At 41.3% G+C, this 14424-nt stretch overlaps 1 protein-coding gene across 6 annotated transcripts in view; it reads left to right on the top strand.

The window, feature by feature from the left end:
- Sema6d (semaphorin 6D) overlaps window positions 1–14424 on the top strand; it is a 566953-nt gene that overhangs the window by 192196 nt on the left and 360333 nt on the right. The window lies entirely within an intron of this gene.

Raw genomic sequence — 14424 nt, forward strand, 5'->3', positions numbered from 1 at the left:
TTTATTTCTTGTCCTTGTCCCTCTGGTCCCAGAATGTAAATAACTCATAAATTAGTAATAATAAATTGATAAATACAAGTTCTGTTCATTCTAAAGGGCAGCATCCTTTGGGCCTGATCACAGTAATGCATAGTAGCCATGAGCTCATACGTTACTAGTTATGAATGTGACTGATGTTCTCAAGAGTGGGATATCTACTGCATTTAACCTGGAGTAAACTTGATTTAAACAGCTACACGGGGCTGGTAGTTAATTGTACAGGGAAGAGTGGCATTGGCTGATCTGGGGTTCTTCTAGAATGTGCTTCACCATATTTTCTTCTCAATTACATACCATATCATAAAAACGTCCATGACAAAGAGTTGGTCCTGTTGGATACAACTGGAAGACCACAGTGCATCCCCATTGGGACAGTGGTCCTTCAGAAGGGAGATCCACACTCTTGAGCCCCACTCACATAACCACAATAGGAATTGTTTGTGATAGGGATAGCAGTTTTATCAAGGAGCAGATGGAGAATCCTTATGGGATGTTAGTAATGTTAGTGATATGTTTGTTTTTCTTACCACCTGTATGAATATCATCATTGTGGATAAGTTGTCATTTCTCCTTTCCAAGAGGTTTCTCCTCTTCAAATCGAAACTTTATTAATTTTGATGGTATCCACAATTTTTCTTCTCCTGTGGAAACAAGAGCAAAACCCCTTCCCCAACGTAGCACATCTCCTGGCTTCCATTGAGAGGTCAGCACATCTTTGAAATAAATCGGTTGATTTAGTTCAGCAGACTTTTCCATTATCCAATGTCTCTCTGCTGCTGTCGTTCCTTTCTCATTAGCATTAAGAAAATTCAAGGTTAATAAAGCATTATGTAATCTATTTCTGGGGGTATTTTCGGTCCCTTTCTGTTTGTTCGGCATATCCTTTATAGTACGATTTGATCTTTCTATAACTGCCTGACCTGTAGGATTATTTGGTATACCTGTAATGTGTTTTATATTATAATAATCAAAAAAGCGTTTCATTTTCTTAGATACATATGCTGGACCATTATCTGTCTTTATTTGCGCAGGTATACCCATGATGGCCATAACTTCCAATAAATGTGTGATTACTGAATCAGCCTTTTCTGAGCTCAGGGCAGTAGCCCATTGAAAACCTGAATACGTGTCTATGGTGTGGTGTACATATTTTAATTTACCAAATTCCATAAAGTGGAACACATCCATCTGCCAGATTTCATTTCTCTTAGTACCCTTTGGGTTACTCCCTGCAGGCAATGGTGTTTGATTATAGAAAGAACAAGTAGGACATCTCTTTATAATGTCCTTAGCTTGCTGCCAAGTAATGGAAAATTCTTTCTTTAGGCCTTTACTATTGACATGATGCTTCTTATGAAATTCTGAGGCCTGCAACACACTTCCAATCAATAATTGATCAATCTCTGCATTGCCTTGGGCTAGAGGACCAGGCAGACCTGTATGGGACCGGATGTGTGTTATGTACATTGGACAAAGCCTGTTCCTGATTATGTCTTGTACCTGGATAAACAATGAAGTCAACTCTGTGTCATCTGGTATAAATTCAGCGGTTTCAATATGCAAGATAACTCTTTCTGCATATTGTGAATCTGTAACTATATTAAGAGGTTCTTTAAAATCCCTTAGCACCATAAGAATGGCATATAATTCTGCCTTCTGGACAGAATTATAAGGGCTTTGTTCCACCTTACTCAATTCATCTGACTTGTAACCTGCTTTCCCTGATTTATTTGCATCAGTATAGAACGTACGGGCTCCAGTTATTGGAGCATCACGTACAATTCTAGGAAGAATCCAAGAAGTTCTTTTTATGAGGTTAAGTCTACCACTTTTGGGATAGTTGCTATTAATTTCTCCCAAAAAATTAGCACAAGCTCTTTGCCACAGTTCATTGTCTTCCCATAACTTTTTTATTTCTTCAGTAGTAAAAGGCACTATAATTTCTGCTGGGTCTATACCTGCTAGTTGACGAAGTCTCAGCTTACCTTTTATAATTAATTCAGAGACTTTTTCCACATAAGTTTTTAATTTTTTACTTGGTTTATTAGGTATAAATATCCACTCTAAAATAATATCTTCCCTCTGCATTAGAATCCCTGTAGGAGAAATTCTGGAAGGCAATATGACTAGGATGCAGCTAAGATTTGGGTTCACCCTATCCACATGTGCCTCCTGTAATTTTTCCTCAATCATTGTCAGTTCCTTTTCTGCTTCAGCTGTCAGTTTTCTTGGACTATTCAAATCTTTATCACCATCTAAGGTTTTGTTTAAATGAACTATTAGATCAGGTGTTATCCCAACAGCTGGTCGTAGACTGGAAATGTCTCCTAACAATCTTTGGAAGTAATTAAGAGTCTTTAAGTGGTCTCTCCTAATTTGTGCCTTTTGCGTTTTAATTTTCTCTAACCCTATTCTGTAACCTAGGTAATTAATAGAATTTCCTCTTTGAATCTTTTCAGGGGCAATTTGTAATCCCCACCTAGGCAAGACTTTCTTTACTTCTTCAAACATCCTTTCTAAAGTATCTTTATTTGAATCAGATAACAAGATGTCATCCATGTAATGATAAATGATGGACTTGGGGAATTGTTTACGAATTATTTCCAATGGCTTACTTACAAAATATTGGCACAGTGCAGGACTATTGAGCATACCCTGTGGGAGGACAGTCCATTGATATCTCCTATTAGGCTGAGAATTATTATAAGTAGGCACTGTGAAGGCAAATTTTTCTCTATCCTTTTCTTGTAACGGTATAGTGAAAAAACAATCGTTCAAATCAATAACTATAAGAGGCCATCCTTTTGGTAACAGAGAAGGCAAAGGAATTCCAGATTGTAGTGGGCCCATAGGTTGAATTACTTTGTTGACAGCTCTTAGATCTGTCACCATTCTCCATTTACCAGATTTCTTTTTTACAACAAACACAGGAGAATTCCAAGGGCTGGTTGATTCTTCAATATGGTGAGCATCTAGTTGCTCTTGCACCAGCTGTTCCAATGCCTGTAGTTTATCTTCAGCTAGAGGCCACTGTTTGATCCATATTGGCTTCTCAGTTAGCCATTTTAAAGGTAGGGCTGTTGGTACCTCTAAAGGTTTGGTATTTGCTGTATGTTCTTGTACAGCCTGAATGTCTGGTGACCTTTTTCCATAATACCTCATCATATCCTTCCCAGAATTATGAGTTCCTGGAACTACAGGAATGTTAATCTGGGTATTCCATGCTGTAGCAGGTCACGGCCCCATAAATTTATGGCAATATTTGCTATATATGGCCTTAGTCTTCCTATTTGCCCTTCGGGCCCTATGCATTCAACCCATCTTGTGCTTTGTTTTACACGAGATAGGGTTCCAATTCCCAGGAACTGAACATCTACCTCTTGAAGAGGACAATTTGGATGCCAAGATTCTGGGGTAATGATACTTACATCCGCACCTGTGTCTAATAAGCCTTCAATAAAAGTGCCATTTATACAGACTCTTAGCTTTGGTCTTTGATCATTAATAGAAGTCTGCCAAAATATACGTTTACTCTGTCCTACTGGGTTTTTTGACTCATCCTCCACACGTATTTCATCATTTAGACCAGTATTACTTTTTACAGCAGAAATTGGAGCTTTCAATTTTCTTGTTGAGGCACGTTCTCCACTGTGACTGGGAATGACTGGGCCACTGTTGGCTTGGGGGCCTGCGAGAGGCCCCTCAAGGAGTTTCCCGATGGTATCAGGTTGCCTTGTTTGTCTGTTGTTGACCTGCATTCATTGGACCAATGTCGGCCTTTACCGCATCTCCTGCATATACCTGAAGGCCTAGGTCTCCTATTTTTGTCATTCCCAGAGGAGATAATATTCCTAGAAATTCTGTGCCTGCAATCCCTTTTCAGATGTCCTAATTTACCACAATTAAAACACCTGGCAGTTTGATGTCTCCTCATTGCTGTGGAAATCGCTTCTCCTACCCAAGGTTCATCGTTATAACTAAACATCTCAACATTCATCGTATGCTGAATCCATTCATCCATAGGTGCTGATCTAGACTTTAAAGGCCCAATTATCTTTTTGCATTCTATGTTTGCATTCTCAAAAGCTAGAGATTCAAGAAGTATTCGTCTAGCTTCTGGGTCTGTTACCCCTATGTCCAGAGCCTTAATTAATCTTTGCAAAAAGTCAATAAAGGGTTCTCTCGGTCCCTGCCTAATTCTAGTATATGATTCAACCCTTTTTGCTGGATCTTTTATCCTATTCCAAGCATTTAAAGGTGCTTGGTGACATAGACACAGTACTTCATCATCATAAAGAGCTTGGACCTGTGGATCAGCATATTCTCCTGCACCAAGAATTTGATCTTGGGAAACCTTGACACCTTTTGCTCTTCCTTGCTGTTCCATATGTTTGGATTCTTCTCTGAAATAAATTCCAACATCAAGGAAGGTCCATTATCTAAAACTGCAGACACTAACTGATGGAAATCATGGAGTGTAGCTCTAACATTAGAAGCCCAAGTCCTTATCATTTCCTTTACATATGCAGAGTGCAAGCCAAATAGCTTGCTTAATTTCTTTTAGATCATTCATTGCTATTGGCGTCCATCTAGCTTCTCTGACTCCCTTTGAGCCTTTAGAAGTTGACACTTTGTCAGAATTAAGTATAGGGTATGCCGCTAAAACCTTGGGTAAGCCAGTTCTAATAGCTGGTATTGGCATTTTATCCTGTCCTTGTGCCTTATTACTCTGTTCACCAGCTCCAATCATTTATTCAATCATTTCAAGTCTTTTTATTATTGTCTTTATTATTGTCTCTTTTGAATCCTGAATCTCCTGACCTGCATGAGTTTCTAGTAAAGATTGTATGGTTCTTAGGAGTGCCATGATCTTCCTAAATGATAGAATATTCAAAAGAATACTGAAGCCTAGTAACCAGTAAATTAAGTTATCCCCATAGTCATATAAACCTTGCATGATATAACCCATTGTATTGGCAACCAGAACAGTAAAATTCGCGTTGGAAACGAAAACTGCCATATTACCTATTATCCAGAAGGTGGCGCTGTTGCCAAGTCGCGACAAAAACAGAGTCCTGTTTCAGAGTCCGCCTAGTATTTGTTAAAAACTGGAAAATGTAAGTTGCTCAACAAAGTAAATGTAATTAAATCAATTCCAGAGACGGAACCAGAAACCCAGAATCCAGGGGTAGAGAAGAGCAACCTGGAAGCCGCTTATGCCTCCACGTGACAGAGTCACCCTGAGGGGTTGCAGCTTTCAGCAACCGCGTGCTCTGGTTCGTGCCACTTAAGAGCTGTGCTTGCAAGGGAGATTTAAAAATGACTCAGAAAAGAGCGAACCACGCGGCTGAGACTAAGCGGGCCTGTGGAGTTTAAATCCACCTGGGGAGGCCAAGGCCGCCGGCGGTGGCTGAGGAAGGAAGGGCTCCCGCCAAGCCGAACTCGCAGCCCGCAGCCGAGCGGGGAAAGGAGAGGTTCTAAAACCAAATGTTGGGTGCCAACTGAAGGCGTAAGTCATAAACAATGCCACACCAGTTTGGAATTATGATTAATAGGGTGGTATTTTTTTAAAGGGGAAAAAACTTACAGATCACCGTCAGCCCTCTGCGCAACCAGGAAGGGAGTCTAGTCGCAGGCGGAGCAGGAAGTGAAGAGAGAGAGGAGAGGGAAGTGGCTGCTTTTTTAAAGGGAGAGAGACCACGCCCCAATGGGCTGGTATCTCAGCGGAGATAGGCTGGAGGAGTGGGAGGACCTCCCGTAACAGATATAGATATATGTAAATTTTCAGTTTGTCTTGTTAATCTGTGTTTTGTTCATGTTCCATCTACTCCCTATCCCCTGTGATTTTCTTAAGCCTCAGGATTTTTGTCTTACACATCTTACTATATCACTTAACATAAAACACAGGACCAATGAATGTTCTATAAGTGAACAAATACACAAGTCAAGAAATAAGCCAACAATGCCAGTGACAGCCTACTCTTCCTTCACAGGAATGGATGTGTAAGAGTAATGCCATCCTGCATCAGTGACTAGGAGACAGATGCACAGGAGAAAAGTCATGTGATCATCAGGACAGTGCAGGAAGCACGATTATGCACGGCAGGCTAGGGCAGGCTGGTGGACCATGTCGTTTCAATGAAGTGGACATTGCCTTCTTGCAACTTGCTGAAGGAAGTTTAGATTTCTTGAATGGGAAGAAACAAGATAGTTTAATAAAAGGCTTGTGCCCACAATTCCAGAGTTGCCTGACAAGCTTGCCCAGCTTCCCTAGCTTCTGTACTAATTTGACCTGTAACTGTACAAATCCCTTCTTGTATAATGTCTGTTTATAAAGGAGCCCTGAGGAGAAGAGCAAAAGCACAGTCACTACACATACTCAGCCTACACACATCCTGGATGGGCGACAGCAAGCCAATCAATAATATGGAATGTGAATGGGAGTTCATGTTGGTTCAATTTCATTCAATTCCATAAAAAACTGGCCAATATCTACCTTGTGGGAAAAAAAACACAAATTAGTAGGAACCGTTATCCTTAGAGAATTTGCAATCTCTAAATACATCAGTAAGATGCATAAACTAACAGCTTGTGACAAAGTGTGATAAATTTAATTATGGAGGTAAGTGTGGCACACTGCTGGTGTGAGGAAGAGTGGGGAGTCGAGTATGTTTGGAGAATGCATCCCAAATTCATCTACATAGATAGTGGATGGTGGAAGACAGAGAGAAGACTCTACCCACAGACACACCCATATTTAAAAGCACGGAGGAAGGCACAAGGTAAGAGTAGAAATCCAATAAATCAGAAGGCCATCTAGGAAGGATGTAGCAGTTTCAGGATTAGAAGTATAAGGCCTTAATTAGAATTATGGCTACGAACACAAAAGCAGTATTTTTACCATGTTTCCTAGAAGTGACTCTCAGCTTCTGTCTAGTTACTGTTCTCGTCCTGTGGAGAGACACCATGACCAAGGCACTGAACTTGAGGTTTGCTTAGAGTCTCAGATGGTTAGACCATGATCATATGGTGGGAAACATGACAGAAGGCAGGCAGGCATGGTGCTGACGCTAGAGCTGAGTGTTCATGTCTTATGTTTACCGTGGAGGAAGAAAGAGAGTGAAGCTGGGCCTGGTGTGGGCTTTTGAGACTACCGCCAGTATCACACCTCCTCCAACAAGACTATACCATCTAATCCTTTCTAAATAGTTCAAGCAACTAAGAACCCAATATCCAAGTATCTGGGGTCCATTCTCACTCAAACACCATAGCTCACTTTGTGCCTGCAACTCCTGAGAAAGAAAATTCACTTCTACCAATAACAGTAATGGTTCACAAAAGAAGCACTTCTTTGGGAGGGTGTGGGCAATCTCCCCAAGATGATGCTGATAGAAAAACCCTCTCCAGTGTTAGTAATTTCTATTCAGATGGCCTAGAATGGGAAGTGCTGAAGGCGGAGTGCAAAATTTAACACTGTACTTCCTGAGAACCTTTAATAATCTGGACAGGCACAATTCAGCTTGTTCTTCAAGACAGGTTTGTTGGGTGTGCATGCATGTTGCTTTTACCCAGGAAGGATCTAAATTTCATCTAGATTCTGAGCCTTTTCCAACTTTGGTTAACAGTTGACCACTCTAAATTTCAGTTCAAGTCATTCTGATCAGAGATCTGAGACCCTTTGCTGCACACAGTGACCTTAGGGGAACTGGAGCAATCCAGGAGTGTCAGTGTTAGTAAAGATGAAGTTGCTGACGAGGATGAAAGGTGGTTGGATAAAGATGGCAAACCAGTGCTCTGATCTGCTATCTTCTTGGGAGGCTTCACCAAATATCATCAAAGAATGATGTGAATTGTATACTTTCTTTCCATTTCCATGTATTAATGAAGCCTGTATAAGATAGGCTCCATGCTCAATGTTCTGGATTAAAGGTGTTTTTATAGGAATTGCTCTTCCTCGCTAGAAGTTTGTATTGTGTGTGAGTTGAAAACTAAAATCAAATTCCAAGGCAAGGTGTTCAGTGGTCATGTAGAAACACATACAAGGTATCATGAGAATGTTTTGGCCCCGCTGCGGAGGCAGCAAGTTGTTTCTGCAAGGGCATGTGGAAAATCTGTGGGGGTAGGGTGTTCCAGAAAAAGAGAAGACCAAAACCATGATGAAAAGAAAATTCTCTAGAGGTAAAGGAGCCCCTGTGGCCAGGGCCAAAGGGGACAGAATGACTGTGGAAAGATGGGCAGGTTTCTAAGAAGCAAGCCTTGCTTCTCACTTGGTTAGGAAGGGTAAGGCCACCTCAGGGGTGGAGGGAGAGGTGCCATGATCTTGATGTTACAAAACCAAAACTTTGAGAATCCATTGTAAAAGGATTTCATTGGAGGCTCATGGTCAAGGGAGCATAATCAGAACCTGTTCCAGAGTACTCCTATAATCAGACATTGTTCCAGAGAGCAAGGACCACATCTTCAGTCACCTTGTCCCTGTGTGGACAGATATATTCCCTATTCTACTATCTTTAAGGTTTAAGAAATTTTGGAGGTCAAGCGTGAAGTAGTAGCTCTCTTTTGTCCTAGTGCTCACTGGCATGAAGAGTCCATAGGGCTATATATCTGCCTGCCTGTGGAGTGAGCCAATGCCTAGGGTCTTCTTTAGAGTAACACAATTAATCCCTGACACCAGCCAGTTCTTGCCTCCTTCATTCTGACCTTTTCTGTTGCCCGAGCTTGCTCTTCTTTTGACTGGAGTAATCCCCTCCTCTGACTGGATGCCTCCTGCAAACTGCTATCCTGCTAGCATTTCATTGTCATTTTTTGGCCCCATTCCATGGTTCTCTCAATCATTCTTTAGAGCAAGAGATATCATCTAGAGGGGTCTGCCACTTGCATAAATGAGTTATGAGTCCCCCCAATTTCAAGTGGATTACCAAACACCTCCCAAGCAGAGGCAGCATCTGCTAGCTCCAAAGTGTGAAAGGGACATTATGCATATGTATGCAGAGACACATGCCCTGCAGCAACAGATTCGGAAGCGCAGCTCCCTCCCAGCCTGTGCAAGGAGCCTTGAGAGCTGCTCTTTGAAAAGAGCGTACTGTGTGTGACATTCGTTCCTCCTCTCTTCACTTTACAGTCCTTAATTTCCTGTTTGATGACTGCATGGGCAGAATGAGAAAAAGGGTTGAGTGACTGCACATGTTACTGAGGTGATACCTACAACATCTCACATCTGTAGGCAAATGACCCTCGTCAACTATAGAGAAATGGAGAGAAGAAAACAGCCTGTATGTGAACAAGGATGACAACAAAACCAAGCAGCCAGAGTACTGTGGGATCACTAATTTCATCTGGGCAATCCTGATAATGACTACGTTTGGTGTGTATGTGTGTATATGTATGTATGTGTGTGTGCCTCATATAATTCCATATATATGTATTTCCATATATACATGGAAATAACACATATGTGGAAATAACATATATTATTTCCACATAGTAGATAAAAATATTATTTAAACCTAAAACAGGGCTACAGAGATGGCTCAGTGGTTAAGAGCACTGTCTGCTCTTCCAAAGGTCCTGAGTTCAATTCCCAGCAACCACATAGTGGTTCACAGCCATCTGTAATGAGAACCGGTGCCCTCTTCTGGCCTGCAGGCATACATGCAGACAGAATACTGTATATATAATAAATGAATAAATCTTAAAAAAAAAAAGATCTTAAACCTAAAACTAAGGAAGTCTTGCTATTTGCAATCACATGGATGAACCTTGATATATGTTAAGTGAAAAGAATCAGAAATGATAAAAAAAATACTGTGTGATTGCACTTATGGGCAATCTAAATACTTCAAACAACTACAGAAAGCAAAATGGTGGTTATTGGAATTGGAAGATGGAAGAGAGAAAAATGTAAAGCAGTGGGAAGGAAAACTGGACCCCTTATACCCAGCGTAGGCAAAGTACTTAACCTTGTATTATATGCTTGGCCGAGAAGAGATTTCAGGTGTTCTCACTCCCAAATGAATATAGAAGGCAACAGTCTGTGGGAAGATGAGTGTATTGACTATCGTCTCTGCTAACTGTTCACTATGTACAGTTGGCTCTCCATATCTATGGGTTTTATGCTCAAGCAACCATTGGGAATACATGAAAAAGTGCTTCTCTACTGGACATGTCAGCATTTGAATGAATGTTTATCAGCACTTGCATGGTTTTATGTATTATAAGTAACCTGTACATGGTTTACAATATGCAGGAGGTGATGCTCAAATATATCTATAATATTCATATAGGTTATGCTCAAATCTAAGGGACCTGACATCCAGAGTTAGGAATCTGTAGGTGCTGCTGGAACCCATCTATGGTAGACACTGAGGAACAACTTCCTGTCTCTGTCAGGAGGTTACACTGCCCACTTTGCATATGAGCTCTCTTCTGTTGGTCATTACAAAACAAAACAAAACCTACCAAAATTAAAATAAAATTCAACATAACTGCTATTTTAAAGTGAAGGCTATGCCATCCTATTTAGTTTTGTGGTTGTTGTTATGGTGCTTGACAAAAGTACATAAACTTTTTTTTAATTTTTATTTATTTTATTTTAATTAATCTATTTATTAAAGATTTCTGTCTCTTCCCCTCCACCACCTCCCATTCCCCCCCCCAATCAAGTCCCCCTCCCTCGTCAGCCCAAAGAGCAATCAGGGTTCCCTGCCCTGTGGGAAGTCCAAGGACCACCCACCTCCATCCAGGTCTAGGAAGGTGAGCATCCAAACTGCCTAGGCTCCCACAAAGCCAGTATGTGCAGTAGGATCAAAAACCCATTGCCATTGTTCTTGAGTTCTCAGTAGTCCTCATTGTCCGCTATGTTCAGCGAGTCTGGTTTTATCCCAGGCTTTTTCAGATCCAGGCCACCTGGCCTTGGTGAGTTCCCGATAGAATATCCCCATTGTCTCAGTGGGTGTACCCCTCGCGGTCCTGAGTTCCTTGCTCGTGCTCTCTCTCCTTCTGCTAAGGTAAAAACTAACCAAATAAGCATAGAATATGGTGAATTACTGTCATTTAAAATAGAATTAGATCGTCATTGTTATGAGAGTATTTGGGAAATGTTCACTCGTGGGGACAGAACTGTTTCTGTTCCATAGGGGGCAGGTTCGCTCATTCATCATCCCCATTCCTGTCCACCTTCTTAATAGGAGAAGACACCACGTACCTCATGGGAGGTGCATAAGATTGGAGGAAAGTGGGAGTCTACTGTGGCAAACCAGACTTTCACATTTTCCAACCACTGAGTTATAATCACTGCTGGAGCTAAACGATCTGACATAGTTAGCAAAGTCTGTCTGTCCGGTCCCCTGCTCGGATGCTGAAAGATTCATTCAATCCTCGGTGCTCTCATTCCACAAAAATGGAAGGAAGGATAGTTCCTGTAAGTAGGGCAGTGAGTGGGGTTGTGTCCAAGCTGTCATGGGCCTGCTGTCTATCAATAGAATGGCCTGGATCAACCCACTCTCTTTCTGTACCTGCTACTCAGACACAAAGTGGTAAGGGGTGATGGGTAAGAAACCCTTTGCTGCATTCTGCCATGTGCAGAAACTCTGGGGTGGATTGAGCATGACCTCTGCTAATCACCAGTGGGAGCTATTTGACCTTATTAGTTACTTACGCTCTCCGAGGATTACTTACTGTGTCTGTAAACTGGGAACAATAACTTATCTGCTGAGTAGGGTTTTCTGAAAATTGAATGTAATATTACAGCATGATATTGTATATGTGTGTATACATGGAATTTTTAAATCAGTGTCTTGCAAATGGAAGACTCAACAAATCGAAAGATTCAATCTGCTCTAGCTTCCTTTGATTCGAAACTCTTTTCATTAACCACTTTCCAGCTTCTTTTTGGATAAACCTTTCCTTACCTATAAACTAAAGCGAAGCTAATTGATTTGGACTATTGGGCACCAGTTGTCATGTAAAATTGTTCTACTTTCAACACTGTGAGATAAATAAAAGCCTTGTTATGTACATCCTTTATGTCAGCAGGATAAAAACAGTACTTGGAGAGTGGGCAAGTGATGCCTTGATAAGCAAAGAAGTGTCGAGAAAATTCAAAAAGACACAGCAAAGCGATTTGGATAAACTGATTTATGCAAAGACAACAAATACACTCCTGGCCTGCTTGAAAACTCCAAAGAGGACAACTGAGGGAACACGAGCCTGTCCCTTGAGGAGTGTGTGCCCCTTATTCACTCCAGTATACACCCACAGATCCCCATAAGACTGGAAATCAAGGGGTGCCTGCTGTTCTTGCAAGGTGCTCTCGCCAATTATTGACCTTTAGACAACTAAATGAGGATCTGTGGTGAATTCAAAATACTAATGTCTGAGTCCAGGGAAGGGTCCAGAAGATAACCTAGCAATATTTTGATAATAGAAATGGCCTGGAACGCATCTGAAGGTCCCCAGTGCATTTTCATTAACACTGAGCATGTTTTAAGTTTGTACATAACTTCTTCTCATGTGTTGTGCAGCTGTGAGTGTGGGAGAAGGATCCTCCTGGGACCAGGACATATGTTCTCTCCCTGAGAAAATCTGAGAGAGAGCCCCAAAGGATGCACTGAATCTCTCTCTCAGCCAAGGAAGGAAAAGCCTGCCAGGAATGCTCCTTGGTCAGTGAGCAAGTGTGCGCTGGGAATAGAGCTGTGCAAACTTATTGTGGGTTAGAGTGAAGCATGCATTGATATATGAGCTGAAATTCTGGATCCAACCTTTGGTCTTACTTCAGTGCCATGGCTTTCTGGACTTCACTTCCTTCCCCATAACATTAGCCAAAAGCACATGTCAAGTTAGAGATACTGTCCAGTTCCACACCCCATTTTCTCAGCATTTCTAAGGATGCCGGAGCTGAAAGAATACTCAGCATTTCCTAGATTAGTGTTCTGATTTCATAGAAGGGAAAAGTGGGTGGTAGATGAAGACTGATTTGTCTAAGGCTGAAAAGTCAGTGAGAAGCAGCAACAAGACTGCAGCCAGTTCCCTGAGGTCAAAGGCTGCTTAGTTCTTTGTAGAGAAGATTCCACTCACAAGTCTGATGCGAGGTTGAGTCTTCTGGTGTATTCAATAAGATGGGAGGCAAATGTACTATACAATAAACACATGACCTTTGCAAACTCTCTAAGTAGACGATTCGACCCCTTTTGCAAAACATTGTAGAGTGTTTGTGTCAGGCTTCCTGGATTTAATAATGCCATTTATTCCAAACACAATGGAAACAAGTGTGAGGCAATCTTCCCCATCCACACAAATCCTACCTATTTTGTTGATGGCGGTTCCTGAGTCTTAAAAAGTGAGTTTTCTTTTAAATACCACAGCTGTTGCCTCTAACAAGCACTTCTGCTTGATGGTAGAATCAGCGAACACAAGGCACCAGCTAACACTGAAAGGTGTTTTCCTTCTAATGGATGTCAATGTGGCCTCTATTGTTTAGTTTTTAGCTGGTTCTCTGGGTGAGGGGAAACAGGATGGCCTGATCTTGAAACCATCCCAGTTTCCTGACTAAGAATCGTTAGGAAGGAAAGCTTCAAGAACCTACAGTTTTACAAACTCTGCCAAACCCACAAATGAAAACTATCATCCTTAATAATGACCCATTTTCTTTATCTTAAAAAGTAAAATATCAAGTACATTCTTCACAAAAAAAAAAAAAACCCAGCAGATGGTAGATATAAGGCTTGTCTTCTCTTCCCATCAGGAAGTTAACATGAAGATATGATTTTAAAACACAGTCTATATCAGAAGGGCTACATGTGACTTGATCTAATTTTAAAACATCTTGTATGGTTTATGTATGTATGTATATGTGTGTGTGTGCATATTTCATCTGTGTCAAACAAGGCAACAAATTATCTGTCATCTCAGAGCAACAACTAGATAATTCAGATGCATGAACAATTCAGTCCTGTCCTATGTACCTTCTAATAAGATAATGACTTGGAACTTCAGAGTGTAACTGACAGACCCCAGAGACTCTCAATGAATAGTGTGTGTGTGTGTGTGTGTGTGTGTGTGGTGTATGGAGATTTGTTTACATATATGCTCATGGGGAGGGCATGTGCATGTGTTTTTGTGTAGTGGAAAACTGTGTGGACATGTCTGTGAATGCTCCTGCTGTAGGCTTGTGCTTATAATGTGTGTGTGGGAGGGTATATGTCTAGGTGGGCTATCATTCTCAATTGCTCTCTGCATTCTTTTTGATGAAACAAGGGTTCTTTGCTAGACATAATCCTCATAGATTGGCTAGGATGTTGAGTAAGTCTGTCTTTGTCCCTTCCTCCAGCACCAGGGTTATAGTCATGCATCATGCCCAGCCATTCTCTGGGTACTGGGAATCAAACA

This window comes from Microtus oregoni, unplaced genomic scaffold, assembly GCF_018167655.1.
Source record: "Microtus oregoni isolate MIOR12 unplaced genomic scaffold, Mior012 000031F_ref0000149, whole genome shotgun sequence".
NCBI lineage: Eukaryota > Metazoa > Chordata > Mammalia > Rodentia > Cricetidae > Microtus > Microtus oregoni.